The sequence below is a fragment of the Muntiacus reevesi genome, chromosome 3 (genome assembly GCF_963930625.1).
Source record: "Muntiacus reevesi chromosome 3, mMunRee1.1, whole genome shotgun sequence".
Lineage (NCBI taxonomy): Eukaryota > Metazoa > Chordata > Mammalia > Artiodactyla > Cervidae > Muntiacus > Muntiacus reevesi.
In genome coordinates this window covers 92,707,382-92,725,223 of record NC_089251.1, presented here as the reverse complement: position 1 = coordinate 92,725,223, position 17,842 = coordinate 92,707,382, and the positions used below count along the sequence as shown (strand labels likewise).

At 41.0% G+C, this 17,842-nt stretch overlaps 1 long non-coding RNA gene across 12 annotated transcripts in view; it reads right to left on the bottom strand.

Annotated features, from left to right (window-relative positions):
* Window positions 1-17,842, bottom strand: part of LOC136164545 (uncharacterized) — a 68,135-nt gene that overhangs the window by 39,956 nt on the left and 10,337 nt on the right. The window contains exon 2 of one of the 12 annotated variants that reach the window (XR_010662366.1): window positions 1,216-1,331. The exons of 10 other annotated variants lie outside the window; for them this stretch is intronic. This is a non-coding gene — a long non-coding RNA (uncharacterized lncRNA). Of the gene's footprint in view, window positions 1-1,020; window positions 1,189-1,215; window positions 1,332-17,842 lie in introns of those variants that run through there. One more of the 12 variants, XR_010662369.1, reaches the window with a different exon arrangement.

Genomic DNA, 17,842 nt, shown 5'->3' with positions numbered 1-17,842 from the left:
TAATATTTGGGAGTGGGGTAAAGCCCCAGGGCTTTAGCTTTGGGCTAGATTCCTTCTACTCCCCACCATTACCTCAACCAGCAACAGTGTTTAAAGACACAAATCCCAGGGGCCTCACAAAGGATTGTTAAATCACAGGCCTCGGGCAGGGGTTCAAGATGCCATCCTTCCCACGTAAGCCAAAGCGACGAGGGAACCTTGATCTCCTCACTTCAGTGGGCAATGGGAACACGTCCAAAGAAAGCCCACTCTGACCACTGTCCCCAGAGGCCCTGAGCATCACACCCGATTCAGAGCAGATGGGTGACCTCGTGAAGAGAAACCTGCCAATTGCCACAATTCTGCCAAAGCATTCTGATTCACGGGCTAATTGTGCCGCTTTCCTTCAGACTGGTCCTTCTAGCTTCCCCTGCTGGTTGCTGAGCAGAGTTTGGCAGGGAAAAAAAAAAAAAACAACAGCTTTGGCTTTGGAAATCCCGGCCACACTTGTGCACTTCAAAAAAACATACCTGAGTGAAGCGTGTGGTAAAGGAATTCAGTTGGTGCCTCAGTAAATTCTGCCCTTTCCTGGAACCTGGAGGTCATGGAGTGTGTCATTTTTCTTTCTTTTTTTTTTTTTTTTTAGCTCTTTCAAGTTTAAATGAGGGGATAAAGTAGCACAGGAAGAAAATGAAAAGGAAAAAAGCATTCAAATTGAAGAGGATGACAGGTTTAATCCAAACTCAATCCCAAACACAGTTCTGAGTTGTTACTTTCTTCCATGACCTTTTAATTCCTAGATTTATGAAGGAATAAAACAAAGAAAGTGTAGTCACTCAGTCGTGTCTGACTCTTTGCGACCCCATGGACACCATGCCCCTCGGTCCCTGGGATTTTCTAGGCAAGAGTACTGGAGTGGGTTGCCATTGCCTTCTCCAGGGAATCTTCCCGACCCAGGGATCGAACCCAGGTCTCCCGCATTGTAGACAGATGCTTTACCGTCTGAGCAAAAAATTGCCTTGTAATTACTAAAAATCTTACCAGTGTTATGATCTCCATGATGGTGTAAGAGAAACATCATAGGGGTAACACGAGTGTGACAGACAGTGATAATAGTGATGCTGGCAATGGTGACTGTGATGATGGAAGTGGAGGCGGTGATGATGATGGTGGTGGTGAAGATGGTGTTGGGGATTAGTCATTTCCCCAAAAAATGAATTAAACACTTGAACTCACATATTAGAGGCTTGAAAGGTCTCTACTGATCTTCTCTCAGTCTTAGCTTCCTTATTGGGGTCAATATTTGGTTAATCTGATCACAAAGATGTTCTTCGATGAAAACTTGAAAAGCGCTTTCAAGAGAAAGGAAAGAAGAGGAGCTGATACAGCTGTTTAAGAGGTGTGTTTCTCTCTGCCAGTGAGTTTCTGTTCTTCATTATTATTTTCATCCTAATCGTGGGCACTGAAAGCATTGCAGAGTATTATAGGCATCCAAGGAGGCCAAACAGCCAGTTCCTGGAGACTGTCGTGGAGACATGAGACACTGTGTTAGTGAGGTTCAAAAATGTCTTGGTGTTTTTCAGTCACTCAGTCATGTCTGACTCTTTGTGACCCCATGGACTGCCAGAACGCCGGGCTTCCCTGTCCTTCACCATCTCCCAGAGCTTGCTCAAACTCATGTCCATTGAGTCAGTGATGTCATCCAACCATCTCTTCCTCTGTCACCCCTTTCTCCTCCTGCCCTCAATCTTTCCAAGCACCAGGGTCTTTTCCAATGAATCGGCTCTTTGCATCAGGTGACCAAAATATTGGAGTTTCAGCTTCAGTATCAACCCTTCCAATGAATATTCAGGGTTGAAAATGTCTAGGACAGAGAAATGTGCCCTGTAAATGCCTATTACAATAAATAGAGAGAAATCCTTGTCCTGTACAGTTTTGTGTAACTGAGGATGAGATCCTCATAGGCAGTTTATTTGCATTTCTCTTCCCCCACCTTCTGGGCTCAGAGTAGGATTGAATGGACCAGACTACTGTGTAGTCAGGTGTGATCATGTGACTTTTTGACCAATAAGATATGAGGAATGACAGGTGTCACTTCAGGACAGAAGCTATAGAAGTCAGGGCAAGCTTCCCCAGGTCCCATTACCTCCTGCTGTGGTGAGTGTGGAATCAGGTACAGCAGAAACCCCGCCATTCTGCATCCATAAATGTCTACGATTGAAGGACACTCTTGCAACCAACAATGGACAAGAAATGGGATCAAGGAGCAAACTTGTTATTGTAAGTCACTGAGATTTTGATGGTTATTTTCTATTTTCACAGCATAACCTTCTCCACCCGAACAGATACAACTGGCAAAGAGCCAAAATAAGAGAGTTGAAAGTCAGTTGAAAATCAGTGGTCACATGGGAAAGAAAGAATCTTTCTGAGAATGGACCAAATCCTCAAAAAGACTCTGTAATCAAATTGCTAACTCCGAGACATTTAATCGTTCCCTAGCGAAGGTCTATTTGAGACAAAAAGTGCTCAGGAAAAAGGTTTGACATGACCTGCAAGCAACTGGAAGTCACCATAACCCACTCGGACGGCAAGGTAATTTGGCATCTCCTTGGATGAATTTTATTTCCAACAATAAAGCACCTTCTCACCACTGTCCAGCAGACAGATTCCTCCTCATCTGCAGAACTGTTCACTTAAAGACGGCACTGCTCAAGATATAAGCCTCCTTTAAGGAACTCTACTTTTAAGAAAACCAAGTCTCACAAAATTAGTACATTTCCACATTCAAAGTGAGGTGGCAAATGTGAAAAGCCATCTGTGCCCACCCTCCCCTCCACCCTTCAGACTTCCCCACCACCCAGAGCTTCAGCTCTGCATGAAAAATCTAACACATGCAAAGCATAGAGGCTCTTTGAAAATTTGGCCCAGTGTGTGTCTTCTATGTGAGTCGCCGTCTCACAGAGTCTTGCCAACAACAGCAAAGAGGAAAGAAAAGGAAAGGTTTTCTTTTCTCTGAACTTGGGATTGAAACATAAAACTCCTCTCTTCTAACGGGCTGAATGGCTCCAATTTTCTACACTCGGGAGGACCTCTTCGTCCCCACTGCCTTCATAATATCCACATGGCTTTTCAGTGCGCATTTCTTCCCTCCCAAGTGAACTGCATGGCAGCAGTGGTCCCAAATGGGTCACTGTTGAGGGGCCCAGAGTCCTCAGCAGCCCCCAGGATCATCGTAAATATGAAGCAAGACGGACGATCTGCATACTCTTGAAACACTAGAAGCGCTACATTCACAGCATTATTTCTCCCATCACATCTCCCGGGTCTACTGCGTCTGACATAAGCTTTAAACGTTCTGCAGTCTCTAAGTGCAGGGCAAACTCACATTCACTGGAAACATCCCAGCGCACAGCTCACACAAAAACTCTAAGAGTTGGGTGTTGGAATCTCCAAGAATGCAGAGAGGTGCAGAGAATCCAGTGTTCCCCAGGGTGAAACCAACAGTGACAAGGGGAGAGACCCAGTCAGAACCTGCCTTCCTCTACCTTGATTCAATGCTTACATAGAGCAACATTCCACCTGGGGGTCCTCCTGGGACCAGCCAAGTCTGTTTCAAAAGGATGGGTGTGGATGCACCATTTATTCAGCCATCAAGAGGCTGTCCTAAACTGCCCCTGCGAAGTGGGCTCATCAGAACTCTTCACCTAGAGTCTCTTGGATGGACCCAAAGTCCACCAGACAAAGAACCCAGGAAGGCAAGTGAGGAAGAACAGACAGGGTCTGCGCCCATGAGAAGAGGGCAGGATTGAGCAACTTCATAAAAGAAAAAATGAGGGAGCAAGTCCAAAAGAAAATCGCATGAAAATTAGTTGCCTGTCAACATAGACAGGTTTGAAATGTCCGATAGCTTGGGACAACTCTAGTGGAAGAAGACAACAGACCATGTCCTTAAAAGCAGAGAGAACAGGAAAAGATAAGGATGCAGGGATAAAGGGTGGTCAATAGATGCATGAAGGACTTTGAGAGGGAAACTTGGTGGTGGGTCAGAAAAGAAATAACAGCAACATCACTGGGAAAGCAAGGACCCTTGGAGCAAAGCAAAGAATAGCACGTGTGGGCCTGAAATGTTTGATTTTAAGCATTAAAGGAACGTGAAAGTGAAGTGAAAGTGTTAGTCGCTCAGTCGTGTCCAGCTCTTTATCACCCTATGGACTATAACCCACCAGGCTCCTCTGTCCATGGGATTTTCCAGGCAAGAGTACTGGAGTGTGTAGTCATTCCCTTCTCCAGGGGATCTTTCTGACCCAGGGATCGAACCCAGGTCTCTTGCATTGGCAGGGGGATTCTTTACCATCTGAGCCATCAGGGAAGCCCAGGAAATATTGAAAGGGGGTAAGGACCAAAGGGAAGAAAACCCACAGCAAAATGGAAGGGGAAAAAAAAAAAAACTAGAGGTTTGAAATGGCCAAAATGATTTCTGCAAAAAGAGTATATACACAGTCTCCTTAGAAAACAAGTTGAAAAGGTATCCAAGGCACCAGAAACATCAGCAAAGGCCAATTCATCTGACTCAGGTTAAGAAAGCTGATAAAAACCATGAGCTACTCTAAACAGCATAACTGAAAGAAGAGAAAGGGAAGCCTTCTAATATTCAAAACATATGCAGGTTTCTAAATAATATTTTGGTTGCAAAACTCCAGGTTTCTAGCTAAGCCTTTTTCTCTACTTGCTTTCCTACTTTATGTACCCCAAGATGTACACATTCATCTCCAATAATTGACAAAAAAAAAAAAAATCTTTGCAAGCTCTTTCTTCACTTCTTTGCAAATGGCATCACAAGAAATTCCTCACTTGGAAAAACACGTCCAGACTCCTTTAGTGCATTCTTTGATTTTGATCTCCTTGAACCATCCAATTTATTTTTTTAATTTAGCTCTACTTAATTTGTTTACTGAGTTAACTGGTTCACCAACTTAACTGGAATTTATAGATGAATTATCACTCATTTTGGTCTAAACAGCCCAGCTGTTTAAGAATATAGACACATGATGTACTTTCCTCAATAGTAATTAATTTGCACTGCTCCCTTGCAGCAGATCATTGACAAAATGGTTTTTCTTAAATTCTGGATCTACAAGAGGAACCCTCAGTATGACACAGCAAATACCCATGAATTCCCAAGGTTGAAGGAATAGTTTTATAAGCCAGGCCACTTGATCTACATAATTTAGTAGCCCATGCCTTTTCCTATGGAGACTCATACTTTTAAAAAGCACATTACCTTATCTCTTTTAATCATTTTTCTCATCAGAATAAAAAAAAAGCCTTCCAATTGATAATATAAGGAAAAATGGAAATTTGAGAACTTGTGTAGTATTCTTAAAATGACTAGTCAATAAAGGAAATGTTTCTATATTTAAAATGACAATACATTCCATCTCAGAAGGTAAACATATAGTTTAGGCAAGCGTCCCAGCCATTTTTGCAAAGTCATGGTCCTGTTTTCTAAATCACACCTGGAGAAGAGTTGTAGAGATTTCCAGCGTCAGTGCCTGCACTGGAGAGCAGAGAGGGAGCTGAGCAGCTGATTTTTCTCTCCATCCCGATGCCTGTTTCATATTTACTCAGCAAAACTGCTCTGGAATTCACATAAATAAATAAATAAATAAATACAGAAGTTCAAGAGACAGAAGAAAATGTTCCCTAGGCACAGACCCCAGACTAGAAACCAACCAGGGGGGTCTCAGTTCCCACCTGTGCCAATGCATAACTTTTCCCTGGTGGAACTCTACCCCCAGTTCTGAATTGTGCTATCCAGCCCCCAAATTACCATGATGGACAAATGAGGTTTCCAAATTCGAATAAGGAATGTACTTAAGTATGGAGGAACCACCCAAGCCTTAGGGAAAGGACATAGGAAAGTCTAGATAAGGTGCCTGGCAGGAGTGGCAGAGATCTTTTTTCATTGGTTTCTTCTCCATCACCTTCCATTTCCTGGGATGTCTTAATGATCTTCTGCAGAGGGCAACTAGGAAGTCACTGTGGAGGTAATGATACTTTCAACCTGTAAGGGTATTTCTTCTAAGGCGCTCTGGACGTAATTTATTTCAGTTCTTCTTGGAAGTCAAATAGCATTAACGCCTATGAATAAACAGATACATTGTTGATGGAAGGGGTGATGGTTCACCTAAGCCTAAATCACCCACGGCATGCCATTCAATTTTATTTTGGTTGCTTTATCCATGTACACAGAGAGTTTCCCCTGAGAATATTCTGAGGTAGAAAGCTCAAATGTCATTTAAAGCCCAGAGTGGCTGTTCTTCCCTAGGGATGAGTAGGGGGGTGGGGAGGGAGAATCAGAGGCAGCCAGATATGGAGCTTCAGGGTACAAAACTTGGTCACTCAAATCTCCTCTAACGTAGACAAATGCCACTGAATGTTGGCAGTCTTCTACCTCACTTCCTTCCAAAGATGAGAACGTGGCATCATTAACCAAATTGGCTCAGACCTCCCCTTTCCTGGGGTTGCCTGAAACACAGGCTAAACCAGAGTTTCTTTCCATCAAGGTGAACAACGGGAAGAAGCAGGTTCATTACTCAGTTGCTTCAGGAAACATTCAGTGTAAGACGTAGTTCTTCTTTGGACAAGGCTTTGGAACATTACAGTTATGGTCTTTTAGGGGAAAAAATACAGTTTTGTTTCTTTCCTCATCAAAATTTGGCCTGTGATATTTCAATACTTAATCACGTCTCTTTTTTGATCATCTCAGTTGGTCATGAAAAGTTCTGTCAGCCGTTAGAAAGAAGAATTAATAATAAATAAATCCCTATGTTCTCAGATTTCCTGGTGTCATCAGGACACGTCATGATGTATACGATTTGTCAGAATTGGTACGAAGTTCGTGACCACAGACATCTCCATAGAGGACCCTCCCCCAGAAAAAACTGTCTCCGTGGGGGCTTGAACTCAGAAAAAGTTATCACCTCTGTTGTACTGAATGAGTTTTTAATAAATCTGCAATATAGAAAAGTATGTGGGGAATGAGAAGAAAGAAAGATAGAGTGGGTGCCAGCCTCTGAGGTTGGAATCTAGCTTGCGACATGTGTGTAGAGTTAGCCCACCCCGGCATGATCCATCTCAAGGGTTCATTAGTAACTAAATCGGAGAGAATCTGTCCAATAAACACCTTTCAAATTAAGAATTTTTGCACAATAGATCATGTCAGTGTCAGAGGTTGGGGCTCTATGACACCGCCATAACTAACTATAAAGTGAAAATTTTAGAAAGCCTTGCGGATGTCAGAGCTACATCATGTGAAATATATAGAAATTGAGAGTTACTGTATTTCCTGAGGCCAGGAGTGCCCATTACCACAATATTCTACTTAGGAAAGGTCCGTCTCGCCTAGCTGACCATGTCCCTGCAGCCTGGCGCTGTGCTCCTCTCCCAGGGTAACCACTGGACAGGCCCCGGCCACCCTGGCTTTCTTCATTTGCCCAACTCCAAGGAAGGAATTCTCTCTGACCTTGGGGTTGAAATATCAAGCCGAACCTCTTGGAATTTATCATTAGCCTGGCATCTGCGCTCAGCAATAGAGCCTCTGAATTCAAAACAGGACTGTTTCCTGGCTCAGAACTTCAGCTCCAAATTCCTTGGGCTCAAAAACTGATGGGAAAACAGATCTTCAGCATTCTTCTGATTTAAAAATCATTCAAACTGACAACAGATAAGAAATTGACAAGGAGATGCGAAAGCCTTCATTTACATAGCTGTCTCTTTCTTCCTTCTACACAGTGAAGAACAGAGCATCCTTAACCTTGGTTTTCTCACTTCTCTCAGTTTAAAGCACAGCCCATAACATTAATTAAAGTGTGTGTGTGTGTGAGCTGGAGGGTAAAAGTTATATTTCATATGCTGTGCCACATGGTATTCTAGAAGAACTGTACAATTTTTAGGTGTGCTTTTTTCCCCCCTCAACTTGCTATGTACGCAGCCCTGCTTGCTCTTCAGCCTAGCCTCATGCAGAAACTCCACAAGAGCAACCTAAAAATGGATGCAGTGGGTAGAACAAATGCTGAGGGCATTGGTGGCTTAAGCATGTAGATAGATAGAGGTAAGTTTCTGGCTGGAGAATGCAGGTGCTGGGTGGGGCATCTGAGGTTACCTACTACAATCCTTTTGCTTCACAGATAAGTCCTGCAGGAGGTGGGTTCAATGACTAGTAAGGGGTAGCCCCAAGTATTTCTTATGATTTCAAGTCTTTCCACTCCACCAGGACAATTAGCCTCTCTGAGATACAGACGTAAGTTAGATCTCTTTCGGGGGAAAGTTATCTGCTTATCTACACTTCCTAGTGTTTGAATGTCAACTCAGGAGCGTCACAGAGCCCCTGAAGCTTAACTCTGAATGTTACTGGGCCCATGGTCCCTGAGTTAAGAACTAACATAACCAAGGAAGCAAGTTTCCTAAGTAGAAAACACTATTTTCAAAACTAATCTCTTTTAGAACAGAAACTAGAGTTAATGATGCAACCTATAAAATTCAGGGGGAAAGAAATTCCAATTGAATTAAGCCCTAATCAATATTTCCATACTTCTAGCGTGTGTTAAATAAAAAAAAAATGCGTAAGAGAAATTTAAACCTACACGTATTTTACTAGCGATTTCACATATGGACCTGGAATATCGTTTCTCCTAATATGGAGATGGCTCAGCAGTATTTAAATGATTCCTTATTCCAAGTTATATAAATATGCACCAGATGTATCTTTTGTAAATGTTATGTTTTTCAACTTCTCAGCATTTGCAAGTAGTTGAAAGCTATGTCAGGCATGCTTTAATGGGGCATAAAAGTGTATTGTATTCAAAGAGATGGCACAGCTCTGTAATAGGTGAAAATACAAATGTTGTCAATGGATACATTCTCATTTTATTGATTTACACTGCATAATAGCATGCCCTGTAATCTCCTTTCCCTGCAAGTTCTTTACCAATTGAAATATAACTAGATATTTAAAAATCATGCGTACATTAATGGATTCTCTAGATGACAGAAAATTCAAAACACAGAATTTTATGACTAGAAGGCAGCTCAGAGATCAACTAAATCCCATCCCCTGATTTAAGAGACGAGAAACTGAGACCAGAAGGGTGACATGCGGCAACCACATCAGCAACCTACTTGCGGCTTCGTGCATGAATTTCTATACTCTTAAATATAAGGAACCTTGCTGAACTCTTTATACAATCTGCTTCTTGACTACCTAAACAAAAAATAGAAGGAACAGTAAAACATATATCACTTATTGATTTCCTGTGACTTACTGGGAAGAAGCAGACGTGATCTATATGCCGCAAACTGTCAAATTATCTTATGGGAAGTAAATATAGGACGTGAGTGCCAAGTGCTAGGATTAAAAACTGTCAAAGAATATCATAACACTATTCCTCCAATATAAAATTCTAATGGACTCAAGATTAGCTTTTTCTACTTTTAAAACAAAAGATATAATAGTGAATTCTTTTCAGAACATTTTCTTGGAGGTTAAATATTATATCAAAGATGTTAAAGAAATACATTCAAGGCATACGTAATTGACTGTCCATCTCGAAAAGAGTGCTTTTTTAAATAAAAGTTAACACAGATAGATCCTTATTGTAAAACTCTTTTTATTATTTTTCTCTCTCTTTGCTGGGGGGAAAGCAAACCCTATCTCTTGTCATTTATGTGACTTTCTAACATCTCTAAGCAGAGTGAGCATTTGAGGGTGTGCACAAGTATATATATGCTGACTTCACCTGGCTCATTTTCCCCAAATTAGTTTCCTCTGTCACATATTTTTTATAAACTGCTTTTAATTCTTTCTTGGAATGAGGCAGCATATTAATTAACTAATAACTAATTAATTATTTGGTGAAAGTCATTTTCTGAAAGCCAAGTAACCTTTTCACTTTGACCTTTACAAATAACATTTCGCCCTTTGGGGACCAGTGGCAGCAAGGAAGATTTCATTTAGAATGAAATCATTACGGAGGTTTTTTCAGCGTTGGTGTCTTGGTCTCTCGTGGAGCACTGGTGTTTCTCAGTGCTCCACAGCCGACTCTCTTTCCTCTCAGGCCCCAAATGAAACCCCATCTTTTCCCTCTCGCTGGGAATCAGGCTTGCACACTCTGCTCCGTGGCCCAGATTCAAGGCACTCCCCGAGGGGCACACAGTCCAGCCTCGCTGATTGATCCCCGGGTTGCCTAGAAAAGCTCCATTGTTTCTGAATGGTGCTGGGACCAGTGAGAAGGTTAAAGACAGTGGCTCTGCCTGTGGCTGCGAGGCATCCACACGCTCCCTACAAGGGTGTTTGCGAGCGGAGCACAGAGAGGAGCGGAACCAACCCACCGGCTCCTCCATCAGCCTGGAAAGCAGAGACGCCTAGAGACGATGCTTCTCATCCGCAGGTCAGCCTCCTCCCCTGGGTGCCTGGATACAGAGCAACAGACACACCACTGTTGTCTACTCAGCGCAAGGCTTATAGACACACACTTATGCACCTTCTGAGGCCCTTTAACTTGTTACACCTCAGTATAAATGGAGCATCCAACCTAACTCGTAATACTCATTTCTGCTTGATCCACAGAGCTCTGTGGAGCCTTATTCTGCTCTCACAATCATGGAGGGCTGGGAGACGGCTGGCTGGTACTGGTGCACACAGAGGTCGTGAGCATCCTCATTGTGATGTGAGACTCCTGGGGGTGCTGCACTCACAATTATCACAAAGCTGCTTTGCAAGCACAGAGGTGGCCCTAAATGGGGGGGCGGGGGGGGGACAGCTGGGGATCTTCAAAAAGGGGAGAATGCAGCAGGGTCTCAGAATTTGCAAAGCAGTAAAGCATCACTGGTAAAAAACACACACTCTCTCCAAGACAGGTGACTGAAGTTCAGACCTGGGTACCACCACTTGGGACATTCAGCAGGTGACTCAGCCCCTGGAAGCCTCAGCTGGCTCACCTGTCAAACTGGGATACACGGTACACTTCATGGGGAGTTTACAGGCTTAACCAGGACAACGCACACAAGACACGTGTTTCAATACTTGGTACATGGTAAGCCCATGGTAAAATGTGGTCGTTATTATTACTGCTGTGTTGTTGTCATGGAAATTCTCTTTTGAGTCTTTATGCTTGGAAATGAGAAAAGATTTGACTTTCCTCTCATCTTCCCTAACTCAGAGGTTAAGCACATGGCTGCTGAATCCTGGTGGACGATCCACCCTCCAGGCCATGCAGAGGAGTTCAAAATGGAAGAGAGGGAAGAAGGTGCCCAAGGCCTGGGTTAGAATCCATCGTCTCCCACCAGCAGTGGCTCTGCAAGCGTGGGTACCTCGCTTCCATGACAAAGCCCAGGCCACGGGTGGCAAGAATATTTTCAGAGGGAGTCAGAGGGACATCTCAGAGGTGGTCACTCTCCATGGCCCAGGAAAAGGGGGAGAACGATGGCATTCCTACTGCTGTCTCAGTTCCCTGAGAACAAGAGGGGAAAACCCCATCCCCCTTGAAGTGATGGCAGCGAGGGGTCTGTCAGGTTGGGTGTGGGGGAGCCTGTACTCTAAAACCGCACCCTGCTTCAGTGCGCTCCCCGAAGACCACGTCTGCCCACCACTGGGCAGCCAACAAGGGTTCCTTCCCGGCATCCCCTGCCCACTGCCACCCCAACACTCCTGGGTTTCCCCAATGCCCTGGGGAGCCAGCTCAATGCTTTCCAACCCCTACTGGGTACCTTTCACATCTTTAAAGCATAAGGCTTGGCAAAAGAAAATTTAAAAATAGACAACTCTATATTTGATGCTTAATGCGTGTATCCCTTAGGAAAATCTATATGAAACTTTTCGCCCCTCTCAGAAAAACCAGTTTAGCTGCTCACCAATGCTTTTAAATTGACTGAGACTGCAAGCTAGAAGTAGTTCGTGCACACAGCCCAAGCTGGTCCAGCATTGCCTGCTGAGGCCCAGAGGGCAGAGAGCACGTGGGAAAATGTGCCGTTTCCTATGAGCATGAGAAATTTGCTTTACTTGTACAACAAGGGGTCCCCACACACACACACGCACACACACACATGTGACAGCTAGGTCTGGTGGGGTGATGCTGTTTAATAGACAGGGGTAAGCTCTGTGCAGCCTGAGGAAGGTTAAAAAAAAAAAAGGATAATTCGTGTTTCTGCATTTATGTTTTGTTGTCCACTGATTTTGCTTCCAGGGCAGTCCACCACCCTGGGCCTAGTGCCTCACAAATGAGACCTTTCCTTCCGGCGAACACATGGTGGCTAATGTATCCAACTCACCAAAGTCAGAGTTTCACAATAGCACTATTTTCAAGATGCTTTTATATTTATTAGAAAGTGTATTTATTTTTTAATCGCGTCAAAACTCTTTGGATGTCTTGGTTTTGTTTTTTTTTTTTCTTTTCCTTTCTTTGAGGACCCCGCATTTTGGGTTAAGGGCAGTAAATAGTAGCCAGTCCTGATTGGCCAACAGCTGTTTCTTTATGGGAACCTTACTTGCCAAGGAGCTGGACAGCGATACCCGCTTGGTATTCATGGGAAGTACTTGCCGAACAATAATGACAATAATTGCCTCTGATTCTTGTGTTTACAACACTGCCAAAGTATCATTAGGGCCTTATTTATAGATAATAATGCTTATTAATCACAAGTATTTGAATTTTGGAATGTATTAGATTAATATTCTTTTGTACCTCAGTTCTGTACTAATGCTGTGAAAGACATTTACTGAATGCAGCTCGTTGGGAATGCTTATTTTGAGCTGCAAAATAATGTGTGTAATTTGCAGGTGAAAGATAAAGAAATTACATGGCTACCTCTCAGCAGCCTGCACCGTGATCAATGGCCAACGTGGAGAATTAGGCCCTGGCTCTAAAATGAGAAAAGAAAGAAGCAAAAGAGCCATCCCTAGAGGTATTATTTCCCAAAAAAATCTTGTAAATTCTTATGACAGGAGAACTTCCTAATAATAAGTCTATTATCTTGTTTTGCCATAAATCTTTGGTGGATGGCATCATTTTATTGAAAGGGGTCTGCGGTAAAGACTAATTAGTGATTCTGCAACAATTCCACGTTGTGTAAGTTTTGGGAGGCTCAAGGGGGAAAAAAAGGGTAGGATGACTAGTAACTGGAAATAGCACAAGTACACCTTGGGTTTAACTGTCCAGTTGCTACATCTCCTTCATTAATTCATTAAATTTTTCTAGATGCTTAATTTTTGTGCAAGCAAACATTAACGCTCTAAGTATGTCCTTATTTTTATGTGCATCTGGAAATAGGAAACATGAAAAATTTCAAAAGATGATCACACTTTTTCTAGGATTAACATTAATAAACAATTTCTATTTGTGTAATAAAACAACTTTATAAATAAATATTAAGTATTACTTGCCCATAGTTTTCACCTAGCCACTCCATCCTGACATTATAGCAAATACGAAATCAGTGATATTTTTTTTCCGCCTAGCACACATTATTTGTTCTTGGAGTAGCTTTATGTGTTAGAATAATAATACTTCAGTAGTTTAATTAGATGAATGCAAAAAAAAGTAGCTCCATAATTTTCCAGAAACTTTTGAGAAAGAAAGCAAAGTTTATGAATACAAATTCTAGGTGTTGTTTTTAAAATAATACTTGCCACTAGAAATCTTTTTAAACATTGCCCATCATTAAGATTTACTAATGTTCTTTAAGCTGAACCCAAATCATGCTCAACCTTATCCTACTTTACCAAAGACTACTTTAAAATAGTCTATGGGCCTAATTACCACCTACAATGTACAATATTGCCCTGCCATATTTTTGTCCCTCACATAAGGGTAAAGAAACTGCACCTTTGAATTAAAATTACACTGAGAAAATTGTCCTCCCTATAAGACCCTTGAAAATGTGTTGAGCACATGTTTCCAAGTCCAAGCATACAGGATTCTAATTCATTAAATGTATAATGCTAACATTTTAATCCACTGCTAAATGTAAATAACTTCAGCAATCCCAGTTGGGCTATTTAACATTAATTTAATGTATTTTATAATACATGTGTGTGTCTCCTCTCACGGGGCTAAGTAGAAAGGTGAACAATTATCTAATAACTTCCATCAATGCACTCCACCAAACCTGGTAAGTCAGGCCCCTCCTCTCTTTTTATTTATTTATCTAGTAACTATCTCACCTTGAGGTCCATTCAGGTGTGTTCTATCACTCCTAATCAGTACAATGAAGAATCAGGCAAGATCTTCTAGAATCTGTTGCTAGCTTACAAATTTAATCACTATAGATAGCCAGTCTAGACTGTTCAAATTTCACTCTCTCTTCTTTCTTTCTTTTTTTAATAGCTAGGCAGAAGGGTGTGCAGCAATGCCTGAATTCTTCAAATAATTAGTTAAATTCTCTCACTTATTTTGCCTTTGGTAGACATTGCCTAGTTCTCTCTTTAAAAGATGAGAGCAGTTGGATGAGGAAAGAGAATAAGGTTTTGAGAAAGCATAGATGCACCTCACCTCAACATGTATCACTGATGCTGTCTAAACAGTGAGGCTGAGTACCTGAACCCCCGCCTCCCTGCAGAGGCCTCTCAGAACCTCACTAAAGCAGACTCACCCAACTGCTTACAGACTTAAAAAAAAGCGAAGTGGGGGAGAGGGAAAGGAAAGGCAGAGAGGGAGGAAGAAGATGGCTAGTCCATGAAGCTGGAGTTTCAGTATGAGACTATTAAGAAAATAATTCACTTCGAAAACTGCTTTCACAGAATAAGTTGGTCTCCACCAATATCCAAGCAGTTTTCTAAGAGCCTGGTTGGCTATGAAACTTGATATCTGTCAACATTTTATAGTTGCCCTGAGTTAATAAGCTATTTTCCTTCTTTGCTGTAACTGACAAATTTTTTAAAAATTGCATCTTGGATGCCTACCTTCTGGGGAGTTGTATTTGCTATGTTATAGTTCTGCCTGCTTTCCGGCCACAGAACACCAAAGTATTTATTCTTACAAATCTTTCTATATGTGTAACTTGAGCTTACTAAAACAGTCCTTTACTCACTTCATTAATTAAATCGACAGAAAAGATGCTTTTACACTTTTGGAGTGAAAGACTCTTTATCCAAAATTTTGAATACACATTGTTCAATTTTAGATCATTATATAGCATGTGTCTTTTCCTACCAAACCACACTATCATGTAGAAATCTTTCTAAAATAAAAGCCTAACTTACGCTTACAGTTGATTTAAAACCCCATCTAGAGTAAAATTCTTTTACTTTTTTCAAGAATATTCTTAAAAAAAATTTTTTTTCATTTATGGTATTTCCATCATTTTAACTTCAAATTTTAACAGATTAAAAAGCAAACCTCAAAATAGCACTTGGGCTAAACTGATTTTTTTATTTTCACAAGCTCATCACTAATATTTAGATGCCACGGATGAGGCATCAATCTTTGAAATACTCTGAAATAAACAAGCAATAAATTACATGTGGGAATAAATGCCATCATAAACACCGTATATATATTTTCAGTAAAGAAATACACATTTACATAAACATAGAAAAGCTGATAAAATAATTTGTAATGTCAGTAAAAATAACTCACATGAAAGAGCTCCTTCTATCATGGTCTTCAAGAAAATTTCAAAACTTTATCATTCTGATTCTTTTTATCAATGAGAACAAATAACTCTTCAACCATAACATTAATGTATAATGTTTCTTTACATTTGCTCAGTGTGAAGGAGCACTTGGAGTCTTGCCAATGTATTCATTTTAATAAAAAAAAAGTCTTTGAAAATACAAAAATTCAAAACAATATCTAAAAAGAAGCAAATAAGCAACATGCCATCCCATATTACACAAATCATCTCAAGGATAAATATGTGCCTCCAACTTGCTTTCCCATTTCGAATTATCACTAGACTAGTGAAAGTCTTTTAATGATAGAAAGGGCTACAGAACTAAACTACTTTAAAAATGTTTTCTTTACAGCAGAATGAAAAATAAAACTAATGTTCTTTTTCACTGCATGCTGAATTTAATTTTTGTCATAAGACAATAGCATTTCATTTGCAGGGGAAAAAAGATGAAAAGTACCTGAACTTAGATAGAATGTTTATATTTTAAATTCTTAAGTATGATGCCTTTTTTATTTATGTAAAATGAGTTGTTTGTAGTATTTTAAAAGGGAGCATGCTGAAAATATTAATATAGTGCATGGATTTTTTTCTACTGACTCTTATGGTGTCATCTAGGGCTGGCACAATAAAGATTTCAAAAGAAATTTTAAATTTGTTTTCAATAGGGATAAGATTTGCTCTTTCTTTTATTTTAGGACTATCTGTGATAGAATGTATTGTTAATCATAGAAGTTTGGTATATTACACATGGGCATGTTATATGCAAATGTATTCAGTTGGGGTATGTATATATTTTGTTATGTTATGTACATAAACATCTACCCTTGTGCATATGTATATTTACATCATGTATAAATATGTGTATATTACCAAAGGGTCTTATACTGAAGGGGAGGAGGAGCTTTCGGGGGACTGCCATACAATATTTTAGTTAACTGTTCACTGAGGCTGTTTTCTATGAGAGTAATTAGGTTTCCTTTTTTCACAGTCCCCAAGGTGGGTGTTTATAGACATGGTTTAGTTATTACTGTTTTCCAAAAGGCTAGTTTTTTAATCTTACGTCTACATATGCTTTAAATAAATTAGTGGTTGCCCACCCGCTACCTTGTCCTTCTCTTAGGAAGGCCTATGGGCAAACATCTTGATAAATAATTCAAAGAAAAGCTAAACTTTGATTCCAAAAAACAAAGTTCATCTAGTTAAACACTAACATCTTACTATTAACATTCTTTACTAAAATTTAGCTGTCTATACAATATCTTATAAAAAGGAGTGACAAATAGTATGACGCTACTGGTAGGTGAGGGTCTTTGCAGGTTAAGTGTGTGCAAATTTTACTTAGGGACTTTCTCCAGAACAGGAGGTCTTACAATGAATTGCCGCTGAGCGTTAAACCACCTAATGCCCACCTAAATCCAAGAAACAAAAAATATATACCACCAGTATTCCCAAATTATTGAAAATCCTTAGATGCAAACATTTAGGACAATAAGAGGACACTAAAAAGTATTCATAAAGTTTATTTTTAGGATCCTCCGAAAGTCACGTTATCAAAAACACAGTCGGGCAATTGGGTTCATATTCTCAATGATGGAGAGAAATATTTAGCCTTTTTCTGAATTCTTCCTGCCTTGCGCTCTCCCTTGAGAGTTGAACAATCTGGATGGGGCTGGTTAACGTCGTAAGTAGGAGGAATTTCATTTGGCCCAAGTTTTCTTCTATTAGTCTGCTTTTCTCTTTTCTAATAAGAGATAACTGACAGCCCTGTTTTGTATGAAATTATGGAAATCAGAGATTGGAGGAAGAGGGAGTCATTATTTCAGAACTGAAAAGGTGTGGTTGTCTTCACTCCTCACCACCCCCCCCCCAAAAATTTTCCCATCACTAGAAAGGAGCCAGGAAACTGGCCGGTTTAAAAAGTGATTTTTCAACTGGTTCCTACTTCTACTCTATGCTTCCAAACATAAAAACAACCTCCACGCAAGCCCTCTTCAAGGCCAAGACCCGAGAGGAAGCAGATACCCAAGCCCCTGAAATCCAATCTCAAGGGCAAGCGGGAGCCTGGGAAGGATGTCGGCCGCACTTCTCAGCGAGCACTGTCCCTTTGGGGCTCCCCCGGCTCACGTGAGTCCGGGGATCCGTGAACGTCCCGGGACCCCAAGAGGGATCTCTCGAGTCTCAGAAGGGATGAAGG